Consider the following 16,957-nt stretch of genomic DNA (forward strand, 5'->3'; position numbering starts at 1 on the left):
TGTAAGTCAAAGGACTTACTTTTGAAGTCAGTTGGTGTGGGAATTCCCTCTGTATGTTGTGAATATTACCTTTGGTTAATAAAGAAGCTGATTTGGGCCTGCACAATAGAATAGAGCTATGCAGGGACCACTAAACTGAATGCTGGGAGCAAAAAGGCAGAGTCAAAGAGAAGTCATGTAGCTGATGGTGACAAACCCTCTGGATACTTGCCGGTAAGCCTCAGCCATGTGGCATTACATAGATTAATAGAAATGGGTTAACCAAAGAAATAATAGCTAGCTAGTGATATGCTTAAGTGATTGGCCAGGCAGTGATTTAAATAATATAGTTACTGAGTGATAATGTTGTGATCTGGGCAGCTGGGAACAAACAAGCAGACACACAGTTCTCTGCTTCTACCCTTACAATGGTTCTGAGGATAGAACTCTGGTTGCCAGGCTTAGCAGCAAGAGTCTTTGCTCTCTGGACCAAATTGGTGGCCCCTTTTCATTGAGTCATAGTAGTGGAGTCATACAAAAAAAATCAGTGGAAGATGATATTAAAAACTTCTAACTACACTAAACCCTTCCATCACAAGAATTCTTTCACAAACAAGTATCTTTTATGTTATTCTATAAGACTTGGCCTAGGTTTTTTATTTATTTTTTATTTTATTATTTATTTATTTATTAAAGATTTCTGTCTCTTCCCCACCGCCGCCTCCCCTTTCCCTCCCCCTCCCCCAATCAAGTCCCCTTCCCTCGTCAGCCCAAAGAGCAATCAGGGTTCCCTGCCCTGTGGGAAGTCCAAGGACCACCCACCTCCATCCAGGTCTAGTAAGGTGAGCATCCACAAAACTGCCTAGGCTCCCACGAAACCAATAGGTACAGTAGGATCAAAAACCCATTGCCATTGTTCTTGAGGTCTCAGTAGTCCTCATTGTCCACTATATTCAGCGAGACCGGTTGGTTTTTTAAAACACTATTGTTTTCTCCCCAGTTTGTGCATTTAAGTTTGTAATGGCATGCAAGTTTTATTTGCTAAAGTTCTCATAGACGCAAAACCTGACAGAGAGTACATTTTCACATTGCACTTTACATGTTAATTTGATTGATGTTTGCTTCTTCCCACTGAAACACTTAATCTCACTTCAAGCTGCTGACCACCCAAGTCGTGATTTATTTTTTGCTCCTGGATCAGCAGCCCGTCTCTTCCCTTGCCAGAAAACCTACACAATGTCCCGTCTTTATCTTTCTTGATATTTCCTCACTGAAGAATGACATCCACACTCATGGTTTCTACTACCACCTCCGTGTCCGTGACTAACACTTTGATTCCACAAATCAGGACTCTCAATCATTTAAAGTTCTCAAGAAGTAGAGATCCCACAATGAATTAAGAAGATCGATTTCTTCACAGAAATGCCTTGATCTGACAGATAGCAAAGGAGGATTATTTTCCCTTTACATTTCAAAGATACCTGGAAGCAAAGATCTAACAATATAAATTATTGTATCTCCTCCTAATAGGCACAAAGACAGAATATACTACAAATCTGAACTTCTGAAGGACTACTGAGGTTGGATCTCCCTTACCATATCTGCTGTAACTCTCATTATTTGTGCTAATTAACTGGAACATCTTTTTTCTGCTTCCCATCTCATCAATAATTCTACCTTGTCTCAGGTTTACTTTCCATCTAGGAATCAACTATTTTCCTAGTCTACAGTACAGTCATTTCCTATGTAAAATATTTTGCTGGCTCCTGCTATTGGAAGGCTATACTCAGTAATACAGCAGCTGAAACACACTGACATTCACAGTGGATATCACTGTGTGCACAAGTTCTTTTTTTTAATTATTTGTTTTTAGATAGTTTAGGTACATCATTTTTCCCTTCGATTTACCTCTCCAAAGCCTCACATATACCTCTCTTTGTTCTCTTTCCAATTCACAGCCTGTTTTTTCATTAATTGCTGTCACATATGTATTTATGTACATACATTTGTAATCCCAAATACAGTTTGCTAGCTCTGTACAACGTTACTTGTGATGTTTTCAGGGTAGACTACTTGGGGTAATGGATAATCAATTGGTGTGCTCTTCCCCCGGCAAGACAATTTCTGATACGCTCAGCATTCCTTAGTTGCCTGTAGTTTTATATAGGGCTGGAACCTCTTGGGTTTTCCTCTGTCCACTTAGCATGCCCTCTGGTGTCCTTGTTCAGCTCATGTTTGGGCACTCATGTTGGTGAGATTTTACGGGTGTAGCTTCTGATGTTACCCAGAGACACAATCTCACAGCAAATTTCCTGATCCTCTGGCTCTTACAGTCTTTCCACACACTCTGCAATATTCCCAGAGACTTAAACGTGGGAGTTGTTTTGTAAGTGAATCCAACAGGATTGTGCTCCACAACTCTGGACTTAAGATTAGCAGTGGTTTTAAGACCTGCTTAACAAGATAGAAACCATTCCTGGTACAGGGTTAATGAAGTCATGGTTCTTGGAAAAGAACCTAATATTTAGAATGCACTTAGGGATAATCCCTAAGTGCATTCTAAATATTTGCCCTTATACTGAGAGATCAGTGAAACCCTCGTACCTCATGAAAGAAGCTTGTATTTACCTCAGCTGGAGACCATCACAGAAAACCACAAATAATCAAACTCAAAGTTAATTTTTAATTGTCAATTTGCCACAACCTAGACTCACTTGGGGAGAACTTCTCAATTAGGTTATACTGGTTATACTGGCCTAAAGGCATAACTGGGTGAATTGCTTTGATTGTCGATTGATAAAGTGTACAAAGACCCACACCATTGCGGGCAGCACAATTTCCTAGGCAGATGGATCTGGAACAACAGAGGAGAAGAGAAAGCTATATGCAAACAAGGAAGGAAGGAGCCCTGTGATTATTCTTGCTCCATTATTGGCCGTGCATGTGACGCCTCAAGTCCCCGCCTTGTCTTTCTCTCAGTTATGAACCATACGTAGCCTGGAAGTATAAGTGAAAGGAAACTTACTTTGCTTTTGTCACAGTGTGTTTTTTTTTCATTGCAACATTTTAAAAAGTGAAAATAAAAAATAAAAATAAATCTAGAACTCTGTGTTTCTGTGTACAGCATTTCCTTCAACTGAGCAAAATCACTTAGAGCTCATCTGGTGGAAAACTGCACAGGCTGCATTTCAGCCTTTAACCATTGAAGTTCTGAAGCCTACAGGGCCCATCCTTGCCCTCTTTCAGGAAAGTTTCCAAGCACTAAAGACCAGAACTCCTGAAAATGTCTGTCAGTCATGTAATGTAGCTCAAATGGAGGTTGCCTAAGTTCCTCAAAGCAACAGGCTTAGCTTTGTTACATTTACCACCTTGTACTCCCTGAACCCCAGGTATGATGGGAATGTGCTTGAGAGTCATTCATTTATTGCCTCTAGGATCTAGCACAGAAATAAATAAATAAATATTCCATAGATCAACTAGATGCATTTTTAAATTCCTGCTTCATCTTCATTTTTCTGCTTCTGAAATTTTAATATATTACAAAATGCTATGATTCTTAAAAGGCAATATAGCTGTTATCTCTAATTTATGGACAACTCTTTCCACACTATTCTGTGAATTTAAATATGATTCTTTCATTTTATATATACATGAACACATATGTATATGTATGTATATATGTATATAGAGAAAAATCATGCTGTTCATGCAAATAGTTCAAATATATGTGGATGGATATGGATATATGAGCGTGTGTACATGTGTATGTCTAAGATTAATATTTGACATTGTCACTTCCAGTTTTACTTACTGGGGCGGATCTTTTGTTGAATCTGGTGCTACTCTTTCATCTAGTACCATTAGCCTGGTGGCGTCAACAGTCCCCAACAACTGCATTTTACAAAAGGACTACCCCCAATCTAGCTTTTTACTTGCGTATTAGAGATCCAACCTCTGCTAATTACAATCATGCAGGAATGCTTCACCCACTGAGAAGTCTAACTAGTCTATTTTAGTCAAAATACATTTGAGAAAAAAAATGACTTGATAAAGTTAAATCTCAGTTTTGAAATTAAAGTTGTTTGTTTCACACTCACAAGAAAAAAGGAAATGTAAATATTCACTATTTATTGACAGGTTTATTCAGGAAGAGCCACTTTTATATTGCGCAGCAAAAGAATTAAGGAATAGCCTTGGAATCTTGATTCAAACTTCACTAATCTGTACCCTGTTGTTACCAGATCCCATGTCCCAGTCTCCTGAGCTCCTGTGAGGCCAAGCAGTCAGAGTTTCTACATTACATTATGTAGCACTCTCTAGATTCTTTTTTACTGTCTACGGAATTAGTATGTGACTGAATTATTTACTCTGCTTGTTCCCTTGTTTATAGGCTTTGTAAAGGATGGACAGAAGTGAGCTTTATTATAATCCAGTTTTCAGCATAAAACTTTATAGTGTATATAATAATGCACACTGTAGGATAATAAAAAACCATTTGTAATACTAGCATACTTCACTAGCAAGGGGTACCAGTTTGTATTTTATGTTCAGTTTGTAACTTTTTTCTCTTTGCAAGTTTGTATAAGAGGAGCAAGGATTAAATATGCTATTAAATGAAACTTTGTGACAGCAACAGAAAACATGCCCTGAAAAGTACACCGCGCCAATGGGTTTTTATCTCTAAAGCTGTAACAGACAGCTTTGAAAGTACTGATTACTATCATGATACAAGACAGTCATCATGCATGTGGTCTATTACTGACAGAGATGTCCTTCATCTGTGAATGACAGAAGTTGACCACTGTTTGATAAAAAATAATGCCAGTTACGTAAGCATTTGAAGTTGTTTACTTATTTATTCTACATTGTCTTCCCTGGTGCTCAACCTGAAAGAAAATAAGCATATACTGATTCTAAATGATGACCAGAAGACACTGCACAGACTGCTGTAGATCAGAATAAGGAAGCCCTACCCAGGACTACTCACCACACAGACGCAAGCCTGAAAATAATAATGCAACATGTAACATCCTAAATATGGATTCTCATCTGCTGATAATGCAATGCTGCCATATAGGATAGGATGATCAGCATGAGAGTATAAAACAGAAAGAAGAACAGTTCGTTATTCTGGTTGAAGAGGTGAGGGCTGAAGAACAAATATCTTTAAAGTAAAGTAGTCTATTTTCTCCTAACACAATGGACCTGCATTTTTATGTTTGAATACTTGTGTCCATTTTTTAAATTATTAATTTTATTTTTGAGATTATAATATAATTTAATTATTTCTCTTTCACGTTCCTTCTTCTAAACCTTCCCATGTCTATGTATATCTCTCGTTCTTTTTGTTTGTTTTTGTTTTTGTTTTTGTTTTTTGACACAGGGTTTCTCTGTTGCTTTGGTGCCTGTCCTAGAACTAGCTCTTGTAGACCAGGCTGGCCTCGAACTCACAGAGATCCACCTGCCTCTGCCTCCCTAGTGCTGGGATTAAAGGAGTGTGCACCCACTGCACGGCCCCTCTCCTTCCTTTTTAAATTTATCACCTCTTTGCTTCAATACTCATGTATGTGTGTTTGTGTGTGTCTGAGCATGTGTGCACATGCACGCATGTGTTGTATTTCAAATGCATAAGAAACCATGTTTAGTCCAAATAATGTTACTCATATATATGCTTCAGCTCTAAAATTAGACATACAAGACACTGAAGTTTTGACAACGATAAAGGATTTGAATGAAAGTCTGCCTATGTGTGGAGAAGAGACTTCCATAAGAAAAATAGAAGCTATTATTCTTCCACATCACTTGCTTTAACCTCCTTTGTGCCCATAAAAATTACTGAGCAACTTTTGACAAATATGTTGAAAAGAAGGAACCTAAGACAATTATTCAAACATTTCTTTGAATAATTAATCAAAGCAAAGAATAGATGAGTTTCATGTAGTTTGTGAATACATGTATCATGTGGCTGTTTTATGCTGTCCTGCAGACAAAGCCTCTGAGACTCTAATTCCTCCTTGGATCCATACCTGGGTCTTCATGACAACAAATACTTGCGAAGTAATATGTGTGGATAATATTTTCCAAACTTTTCCCTTGTCCAACAGCTCAGTGAGGTTGATGATGTTGTTCCTGTACCATCTATCTGAAGGCTTTGAATGCCAAACTCATCCCAGGGACTGAAGTTTGAGCTATTTTCCCTACATGTCTATACCGTGTCCAACTCTAACCAACATTCATGAAACACAGTGAGATAGACAAAAGCAGACTTACATACACATTAAGTAGTCTTATCATGTTTCCAAAACAATTATAAAAATCTTACAGATTTTTCTACTCATCATTCATGCGGTGGTGGATTCAGTTTTTCGATGACATTTTTAGTATGTTATTGAAATGTATCTTTTTAAATCCTTATCATTTATTTGATCTTCACCTAAAAAATAGGCATATAAATTAATTGAACTTGAAGCTTCCAAGGAGATGTTCTAATTTATTACTTTTATGAAACACACACACACTGGATGTGAAATTCCAAGCCAACAGTGAGAAGTTTGAAAAGACGTGTATAAAAAGCAGCTTCACAAAGCTGTGAATCTGCTGCATTCCATTGTCTCACCCCACACACAATAGATATTCCCAGCACATGAATCTCACTCCACCAAATCTGTTCTGCAATTCCTGTTTTTCGATGAGTCTTTCTCTGAGGTATATATTATTTGTGTGGCTGTGTATGACAGCATCAGAATCTGCAGACACTATTTTAATCTCCTGGTCAATTTACCCTCTAAACTGTAAACTTCATCTTCTTCGTCCCAGCTAGCTCTCCTTAAGATCAAAGAGAACTTTGTGTACTGATTGAGCACATCCCACCACTGTCAGTCAGTAATATATTTCTGATACGCAACATGCTTTTTACTGTCAGGACATTCCTGCCCATGCCTACACATAGCTCATTGTTCATTCTCTGACTCTGTCTCTTTAGGTCCTCAGTGCTAAAGTGGGGAGTCAAGAAGATACAGCCTGTAGATAACATATGATACATGCCATGCACATATTCCCAGAGTTTTGAAAACTGAGACTAATGGTTTGTTTGGGTGCCTCTGAAAATGGTCTTCATTTCAAAATAACTGCAAAACTAAGGATGCAAAATGTCTCTGCACAAAAATAACTGCTTCAGTTTTCTCATACAAAACAGTATATCTCTCATCAACCAGCTCAATCACATACCATGCTAAAAATATTTGAACAAAGATAGCTTCTTCCTCCATTGCATTGTTCTCCTAATATTACCAAAACATGGTGACTGCAACATTATAATACTCAAATTTTCAAAAGACATATAATTTAACTTGCATGTTTATTATTTAGGAAAAGTATTTCTTATTACATGTATTATCAACCGAGCAGATTGTTTAATATCAATAATGCAGCTTGCAGAAATTCTAATTAAATGGAATTTTTCAAACTGCAGTGTAATATGTGTGTTCTTGTTATACTATTAAATATTTTACTGTTGTAGTAATTAAATATGTGTTCTTATTATATTACTAAATATTTTAATGTTGTCACAATGAAATAATATTTATCATCCTTACAGTTACAAAATATTGACAGAAACAAATAATAAAATTATTACATTCTACTACCTTCCAGAGAGAGCAGCATTAACTATGAGTTGTTATGAAGACAGATGACATAGAAAGATTTTATATGTGTGTATATGTATATATGGAAGGTATATGTTGACTCAAATTCTCTTTCTGCTTTTATTGCCATGATATTGCTAAATGTTAATCAAATGTTCTGAGTATTGATCTTTATACCATATACACACAAACCTAATGGAAAATGTGCATCAAATTTAATAAAAATGATTATTGTTCAGATGATGATATTAGAGTAAAAGGAAATCTGCATTTTTCAAGGTATTGATTTTTGGTCCTTTAATAACTTCCAACTTCATCACTGATTGTAGAGATAATATTATCTTTGACATTTACCTATGAGTAAAACTTGGGGCTGGAGACTGTGTTCAGGTAGAAAATTTCTCGCTGTACAAGTTTCAGGATCTTAGTTGGGATGCCCAGCATGCACATACAGAATTGACAGTAGTCATGTATGTCTATAATATCAACACTAGCCCATCAGTGGGGCTCTCTGACCAGCCAGTCTAGCCAAATTGATGAGCTCTGGATTCAGTGAAAGGTGTTGTATCAAATGCATGTGCTCATTCTCACACACAAACACACTTAATGCTGCAGTAGAATGCTAAGCACAGACTGAAGAATGACCAGAAGTTATTTCTGAAGACTTCAAAGTTTAACAGGTAAAATGGATTGCTCATGATCGTTGGCTTGAAGACAAGAAATTGGCAATATTATTATCCCAAATTAAAAGGAACAGGAAATAAAACATAATTTTCTAGCAAGTAAATGCTTATAATCTTAATTTTTAGTAGCAAATGAATCAGGAATGTAAAAATAACTGTTGAAAAACAAAAGGGTAAAAGAAGGTAATACTTGAAGTATACTCTTCCATATGTAGACACTATGGCTAATGTTTGGAACTCAAATATGACTCATAGCTACTTCCTTAGAAATCTCACAGTTCAGCAGGAGAAGAAGACATAAACAGATAATTACAGTGCAATGTGAGAGAGCAACAAGAGACGGGTTTGTTACAGCGAGAGCTCAGAGAGAGCAACAAGAGACAGGTGTGTTACAGCGAGAGCTCAGAGAGAGCAACAAGAGACGGGTGTGTTACAGCTAGAGCTCAGAGAGAACAAGAGACGGGTGTGTTACAGCTAGAGCTCAGAGAGAACAAGAGACGGGTGTGTTACAGCTAGAGCTCAGAGAGAGCAATATGAGACGGGTGTGTTACAGTGAGAGCTCAGAGAGGAGAGGGTGAAGAACTTGGAAAGGATGACTAAGGGAGCTGTGGACCGGAATAATTCATAGAAATTTAACAACAATTTCTCAGGTACAGTTCCACTTGAATACCTTTCATAATGTCCATATCAGTCTCCCACAGTCTGTAATCAACTGTGCATCCTTTGGGCTTTACAATTTTACACAGACCGTCTTACAAATCCAGGGAAACTACCCATCTCTGCCAGCCCACAGTTTCTCTTTTATTTTTCTACATGGTTGCCTCCCAATAACATACCAACTTCAACTCAAAGTTTCCATTTCAGGGCCACAAATTAACTTTCTCGATGCAAACCCACCCAAGAATCTTTCTATACCCTCCCTACTACTTCCTGTGTCTCTCTAGATGTCCTGGATCCTAAAAAAATCTCTATGGCTAGTTCTTTCCCACAAGAAACATGAAAATTCTCCAACTCAATAACATTATGAACGCATCATGGGCCCCAACAAAGCCTGTTGGGAGATTGGAAATGAAATGGGATGTGCAAGCCTGACTCCCTGAATTCCATATCAGTATATTCAATGCCATCTTTAGAATCTGGGATTTATTTGATCACCCATTTTTCTTAACTGAAAATCTATTTTGCGGCAGTCATTAAAGAGATAGCAAAACCAGCACCCTGAAATGTTTATGATAAAGCTTCAACTTTCTAATTTGATTGATTTTTAGATTAAAAGAATTAAAAAGAATATAAATGCTGTGGAGCTATTGTTATTATCACTAAAGATTTAGAGCCCACTGACCTTTGACAAACAAGCTCGTCTTCATGTGGAAAGACAGTAAGCAGAATACAGAGTGAGATTTTTATGTAGAGCATCTGCTAAGAACCCATTGTATCAAGAATTTCCGAATGTGTGAAAGGAGCTTGAATGTCTTCTCTTCCAATTTGAGTAAAAAGAAAGAGATTAGGAATTTAGAGTCAGCAAGAGAGGGTTCGAATGTTAGTTTCCTGAGGGTGCTCAAGCTATCATCCAAATTTCAAATGACTCATCTATAAAACCAGGCATAGCAAAAGGTGTATAATTTTGTTTTGAAAAGAAAGTGATCTGTGTTTCTAAAATCAGTTTTAATGGAGTAGGAAATGATTCTGTAATTTTGGAACATTGGGGCTCCAATAGTCTTAAATAGTATCAACAAGGCCCTTCCATATACAGTAGCCTTAGCTGTGGCGGTCTATCTGTGGGCACACAGTCAAACTGTTAATTCAGTCTTATGCATGTGTTCAAATGTGAGAAATCTCACTCTTACTTCATTAGACATCTTAAATTTCTTTAATATGACTAATTGTTCAAGTTCTTGTCATAAGAAAGGTATAAATTATCTTTAGACTACAGAGTAAAAATAGAATATTATCCAAATAAAAATTACTTTAAAGAGAAAGAGGCTGATTTTCCATTGATCCCAATGCTCAAGCACATTAAGAAGTAATGTGTGTTGTGACTAATGAAACTACCTTGGCCTGTTGATAGGGCAGAACTTAGGTAGGTGGGGAGGACTGGACTGAATGCTGGGAGAAAGAAGTGGGGCAGAGTCAGAGATGCCACGGAGCCACCGCCAGAGTAAGACATGCTGAAACTTTGCCAATAAGCCACTGCCGTGTGGAAATATACAAATTAATGGAGATGGGTTAAATTAAGATGTACGAGTTAGCCAATAGTAAGCTAGAGCTAGTGGGCCAAGCAGTGATTTAATACAGTTTTTATGTGGTTATTTCAGTTCTGGGTGGCCGGGAACAAACAAGTGGACCCTCCTCCCTACAAGTTCGTTAGTTAGATAGATTGTTTTTTGTTTTTTGTTTTTTGTTTTTTTTTTTAATTGGCCCGAGTCTTTTGTGCTAACCATGTTGTGCCACTCTGACTTCTGAATAAGAATTTCTCTGGGACTTTGTATCTATTGCTTCAACTCTAACATACAACCAGTCCTCAGTCTCAGCACACATCCCATGTATGAACACACCTGCAGTGAGTTACAGGCTCTGCAACTGGTTTTACACGGCCAAAAACCGTTTCTGTTTCAATGTCTATTCTCCATGGTTCATTCCTTTAAACTAGTATGGTTTCAGTTCTTCTCAGTTTCAAACTGAAATCTCAAATGACCTTGGCTGGTTTGAATGATATTCCTTGTGAGATGAAACACATCATCAGAAAATACAACCCATAGATCCATTTTCAGTGATGGAGCTAGATCAGAATAAATGTCTAAAGACTGTGACATGAGGTAAGATACTGAGCTGAAAGCTGAGTGTGGAAGAACGGTATGATGGGTAGACATGTAGAGTGGATGGGTTCGTCGCACTTTTCCTCCAATTCCCAAGAAGACAGACTTGCTCAGAACATGTGTTGCTGAGATATCACTTTTGAACTGTTATCTCTGCACATCTCTCTGTCCAAGGTCTGGAAGTCATCCTACATATCTCAATGCTAACTGAGGAAAGAGCAGAGCCCCAGGAGCAAGCACATCACTGATTTCCAGCCAAGCATCATCGCAAAGATTATTCTTTAACACCGACAAAGGGATATCAATGACTCGGGGTGATTTATAAATATCTTGGAAAATCTGTTGGTAGCCTAGGGAATTTTCTTACAAACAATGGATTATATAGCCCAATAGGAAATTGCCGATGACCTATTCTGAGTTACAAAAACAAATATTTAAAAAGAAGAAATAGCGTCTTAGAAATTGTGGTCTTAGATTGAACCACGAGCAATGATAAAAGATGGTGGCAAATTTAGGAGTAAAGTCGGATGAATCTCCTTGTGATTTAAGGAGAATGTGTTTGCTGAGCATAAGACAGAACGTACTGGTTGACTCTAGGACACAATATCCATATCTCATTTTCAAATCTCATCTATTTGAGAAATATGAACTTTTGTAATATGAATCATTTAAGCATTTAAGTCTTTAATTTTTGAAATTCAAAACTTAGATGAAAATAATGTAATGCAACATAGGAATGCTATAAAATTGCTGCATGATAACACATGCAAAACATATATTATAACATCTGGAATATAATAAAAATTCAATAATTCATTATTTTTATCAAGATGAATTTCTTATAATGAGACTTTTTAAAAGCAGGAATCACTGCTTAATTATGCCATATTTCATCTGAATTAATTTTGAATGACTATATTTATCACATTATTCTGCAGGACAATTTTATTGAAAAGTTTGAGCAATTTGGACACAGAGAAGTTATTTTAATAACTATATAAGATATATGTATCAGTATATTTCCTAAAATATACAGCTTCTTACTATTTTGACATTTAGATTATAATGCATCAAGTGTCATTATTTTGCACTCTTATAGCTCACAACTGCAATTAGTTCATGTCTTAACAGAGTCAGTAAACTGGCAAAGTAGTTAAGTATTACCCAAATAACAATTATATAAGTCAATGGATTAATAACAATAACTCATCCAACCCTTACTTTTAAATCAAGAACAATTGTATTTTTTTAGATATTGCAAGGTGATTGTGCAAATGCTTTAAAAGTTAGAGTTTTTGCTCTTGCTTTGGAGGTCTGAAGTTTGATTCCCAGAACTTAGGTCAGGCAGTTCACAGCTGCTTGTAACTCCGACTACAGGGCAATTCCTACCCCATCACCACCCACACTACATACAAAAATTAGAATAAACAAGCAGTGCAAAACATCTAGAGTCATTCATAGATTAGAAATGCTAGGATTTATTCCTAACTAGAAAGGAATCAGCGGGGACATTTCTGAAAGGAAACAGTACAAAACTATACAGAAAGAAACAATGAAAGACTACACAATATAATTTTCAACATCCTTGTCATTTTTTACACATTATAGCTTGTATCTATCACATGCCTTTCAGAAACAGCCCAAGGAATGATGTTTCTTTGTCTGTAACCAGTCCTGAGAAAGGTTCCCTTTCATAAATCAAAACAAATTTACCTTTAATTTTAAAAGTGTACTGTAAAACTCTGCCTGCCCAAAAAGAAAAACTGATGTCAATTGGTAAATTAGGTCTACAAGGAAAGAAGCCAAGACTGAATTAAATGTAAACTTTCCAAATACATAATTCTGTCTTTTGGTTTGCTGACACAAGGCCATTGGCTCACATTCAAGTCATGTTCTGTTTTAATATATATAAGTACCATGATAAATTTGAATTTTCTCCTTAGTTCGCCCCTAAACTGTCTTTTACCTCTCTTGGCCAAAGTTTTCATTCAGCTCTAAATTCCTCATGTGATCACAAAGATATTTAATTGATTAATCCATCTCAACATATTTCAAAATAAGCATAACACTTTCTAAGATTTGGTTCTCCAAGATAAATTTTGACACAGCTTAATCAATAAAACATCTATTTCCACTTCACTCTTTCAACACTAGTACTGAATTTCTTACATACATTTTCCAATTCCAGATTCCCTTTTCAATTCATCAACACAGACACTAGACTAACCATACTGTCTATATTTCTTACCTGAACTGTTTTCTTTATGGTTAGATTATCTGTATTTTATTTTTGGGTTTTTGTTCTCTCTCAAATTCAGATAAATCACACTCCTATAATAAAATACAGTCTCAAATGTCACTATTCAATTAGCACATCATTGCGTTTTCCACTTCTAAAGCCACATGTGCGAATCTTTGGCATGTCTCCCAGAGCCCTTTATCATATGAATCAAATGAATAACTTCTAAGTCTGTCTTAACTTCTCCCCTTTCAAAGTCACACTCTACAAATGCTTTTGACTGCTAAATAGATATCAATACATCAACAGTTTTCCTCAATTATGGAGTCTCACACATTCTATCTTCTTTGATTACTGATCTCTGTCCATTCATTTCCAAACTCAATGAGGAATGCACACAAAATTCATCAAGGGTCAGCTGTTGCTACCCACTGATGAGCCGACATTCTAGAGATGCACCGTGCATCTCCTTTGCCTCGAAACATGGTGTCAGTCGAAGGAAAGAATATTTTTTGCAATTCTATTTAGAGAAATGTGACTGGTTATGGCTGAGTGAGCACATAAATATTCTTTGTCCAGCTCATTGAGGTGAGGGAGGACTGGGAGAAAGAGCAGTGCTGAACCACAGGTGCCATGGCATCACTAGTTGCTGCCCTCTATTTCCCTCAAGTATGCATGACAGTGTGTCCAGGCCAAAACACTCACTAAGTTGGGGACAAACATTTATTTCTTTAAAAATGCTATTAAACTCAAGATAAAATTCTACATTTCAATGGCTTACCTCTCTCAGCATGTGACAAAGAGTCAGAGGCAATTATGTATCTGTTACCACCTGCTCTTGTTGGAAGGGTCTACACAATAATAAACTAGAGGTTTACATGTGCTCTCACATGGACACATATGAAGTGATGTCAGGAAGCTGCTATACTGCTGAGGTAACAACACCCACAGTTACCCTTGCTAGGTGGTGAGATCCAGAAACATGAAGTCACAAAAGAGGAAAGTGGCTGAGCCTGAATATTAACCACAAAAGGCAGTATGGTGAAACATGTTTGTGTTATATGAAACATGACATAGTCAACACCGATATCAAAAAGTCATATACTGTGTGAATCTGTAGTATAATAAACTGCTGTAGAGGTAAAGCTATAAAAAACTATACAGACTCCATCATGTTGGTCACATTCTTAGAAAGGGACTGATCATTACTAGGTATATTTTTAAGGGAAAATCTTTAACATCAATTATGTCTAGCCATGTGTAATAAATCATGACCACCAGTAATGAGTAGCTTTTCGTATGCGAAAGGAACTAGAAAGCACTAATGTGTATACTACCTCTTGGGGATGAGAAATTTCAGCCATAGGTAATGAGAACATATGCCTTAACAAAAAATGGGGCTTTGTGGTATCCACAAATGGTAATATCAAACAGGAAATATGTGCTGTTGTGAGGAAAATAAAATGGTGTGGGAAGTCCTTCTCCCTATGTGTTGCTTTTATTGGCTAATAAATAGAGAAACTGGCTTGGCCTGATAGGGTGGAATAGGGTTAGGTGGGGAGAACTAAACTGAATGCTTGGAGGAAGAAGGTGGAGTGAGGGAGACACCATGGAGCCGCAGGAGATAGACGTGTTGAAACGTTGCTGGCATGCCACAATCTCATGGTGATATACAGACTAATAAAAATGGATTAAATTACTATGTAAGAGTTTGCCTATAAGAAGCTAGAGCTTATTGGCCAAATAGTGATTTAATTAGTACATTTTCTGTGGGATAATTTTGGGTCTAAGCTATCCAAGAGGCAGGGAACCAACAAGCTGCACCCACTTCCCACTACAATAAAACTCTTTCTGCTTTGAGCTGGACAAAGAAAAGTCTAGTGCAGTGAGCAGAAATTTCAATGCTAGTGCTTAACACAGGAAACTAACACAGTCTATTTGTACAATCTCTACATCTCTCTTGTATTGAGGAACAGTTCCGATGCAAGTGAACATTTACTTATTTTTTTTTCTAGAGGTGTGGGAGCATAAAACGGGGGCTGGCAGAGTCAGGAAATGCCATGCCTATCCAGACCTTAAAGACAGAGCAGGTGGAGGCTCCATGAGAGTGAAACACATGGCTAAGAATTGTCACGGAGTGAAGGGGGGAGGCTGGAGAGGTTCCCCAAAGCACGGCCAGAAACCAGAGACAAGGCACTGTATGGAAAGATACTGAGGGGATAAAACTGCTGTCAACAGCAGAAAATCTTGATCACTGCTCTCACACGAACACATCTGATCTTATTATTATGTTTTAGAATGAGAGGCAAGTATTACACAGAAGTAGTTATGAAGGTAAAGCAGTGTGTTCCCATGCAAACAAATCTGGCTGTAATTTTCCCAAGAGTTATCTAGTTATTTACAGCAGGAGAACTCTGCAAAGCCAATGTGTTTCTCTGCTACTGGAACTCTGCTTTCGATGTTGCTTGTCATCACCATGATAACTCTCATCTGTTTTTCCTACTTTATCAATCCTGCCACTGGCCTTTCTGCTGGTTCTACTCTGCTCATCGTGTCTGCCAGGGGAAACACAGTCCTGTGAGATGAATGTGTTGCTGATTTCTTGACTTTCCCTGCTATGTGAGTTTCTCTGTATCGCCTAGTACAACTCCTCGGGGTTTTGAAGTGCAGGTTTCTGAAGAAATGCTTCCCGGGAAGAGAACGATCATCTGATTTGGATTATGATCAACTCAGAGTCGAACTGACATCTTTATGACTAATAGGTTCTCCTGCCTAAAACAGTTAACTCTAATTCCTTTGTGGGCATACGTCCTGCTGGTTGAAATGAGTTGTCTGAAAGTGGCTGGGAAGAGGAAAATGCCATAAGGACAAAATGAAGCGGAATTTCAGGCAAGTCAGCAGAGTTGTGAAGTGGCGGGAAACCAGCCAACTGAGCAGGCAGGAACAGACAGCACAGGCTGCTGAAGCAAATTCATCAGGCAGATATGCCACGAAGAGGCAGAGCCTTGGAGGTGCCAGTTCCCACACTAGCTATTATTTGCCACAAGCAAAAATACCGCGGTCTTTTGCACATCTATGGAAAGGAAGGCGATTTTGGGGGCGGGGACTGATTTCACGGGGGTTTCAGTGACATTTGTGCACAAAGATGAAGTTCACATAAAATCAAATGGCATAAAAACACAAACATATATGTATGTATACATATATGTTTATATCTACCTAGACACATATTGTTAACTTATACAAAGGAAAGGCCACATAAAAAAGGACATTATGATAAGGGCAACTTTAGCATTTGAAGTGCAGGTAAACATCTCCTGTCCTCCATTTCCATAGCAAAATATCACATTGGTATCATCTGCCACATTCAGCACATACTTCAATGTTTAGCTCTATGCTCTGTGAGTGTTCTGATACCACAATATTAGGGGCATTGAACACATTGAAAATAATACACCCATGAATCAGGAGATCTGTATGCTTTCTTCTGCAGATCTGAGTGGGGAGTTTCTATGTGCCTTCAGCTTCCGGAGGCTGCCCACATTCCTTAGTGAATGGCTTTCCATCTTCAGAGCCCACAACAACATTTTTTAT

General features: G+C 37.5%; 1 protein-coding gene across 1 annotated transcript in view; it reads right to left on the reverse strand.

Moving 5' to 3' along the window:
* Neto1 (neuropilin and tolloid like 1) overlaps positions 1–16,957 on the reverse strand; it is a 96,914-nt gene that overhangs the window by 59,511 nt on the left and 20,446 nt on the right. The window lies entirely within an intron of this gene.

The sequence above is a fragment of the Alexandromys fortis genome, unplaced genomic scaffold (genome assembly GCF_014885135.2).
Source record: "Alexandromys fortis isolate MF-2015 unplaced genomic scaffold, M_Fortis_MF-2015_v1.1 scaffold_179, whole genome shotgun sequence".
Taxonomy (NCBI): Eukaryota; Metazoa; Chordata; class Mammalia; order Rodentia; family Cricetidae; genus Alexandromys; species Alexandromys fortis.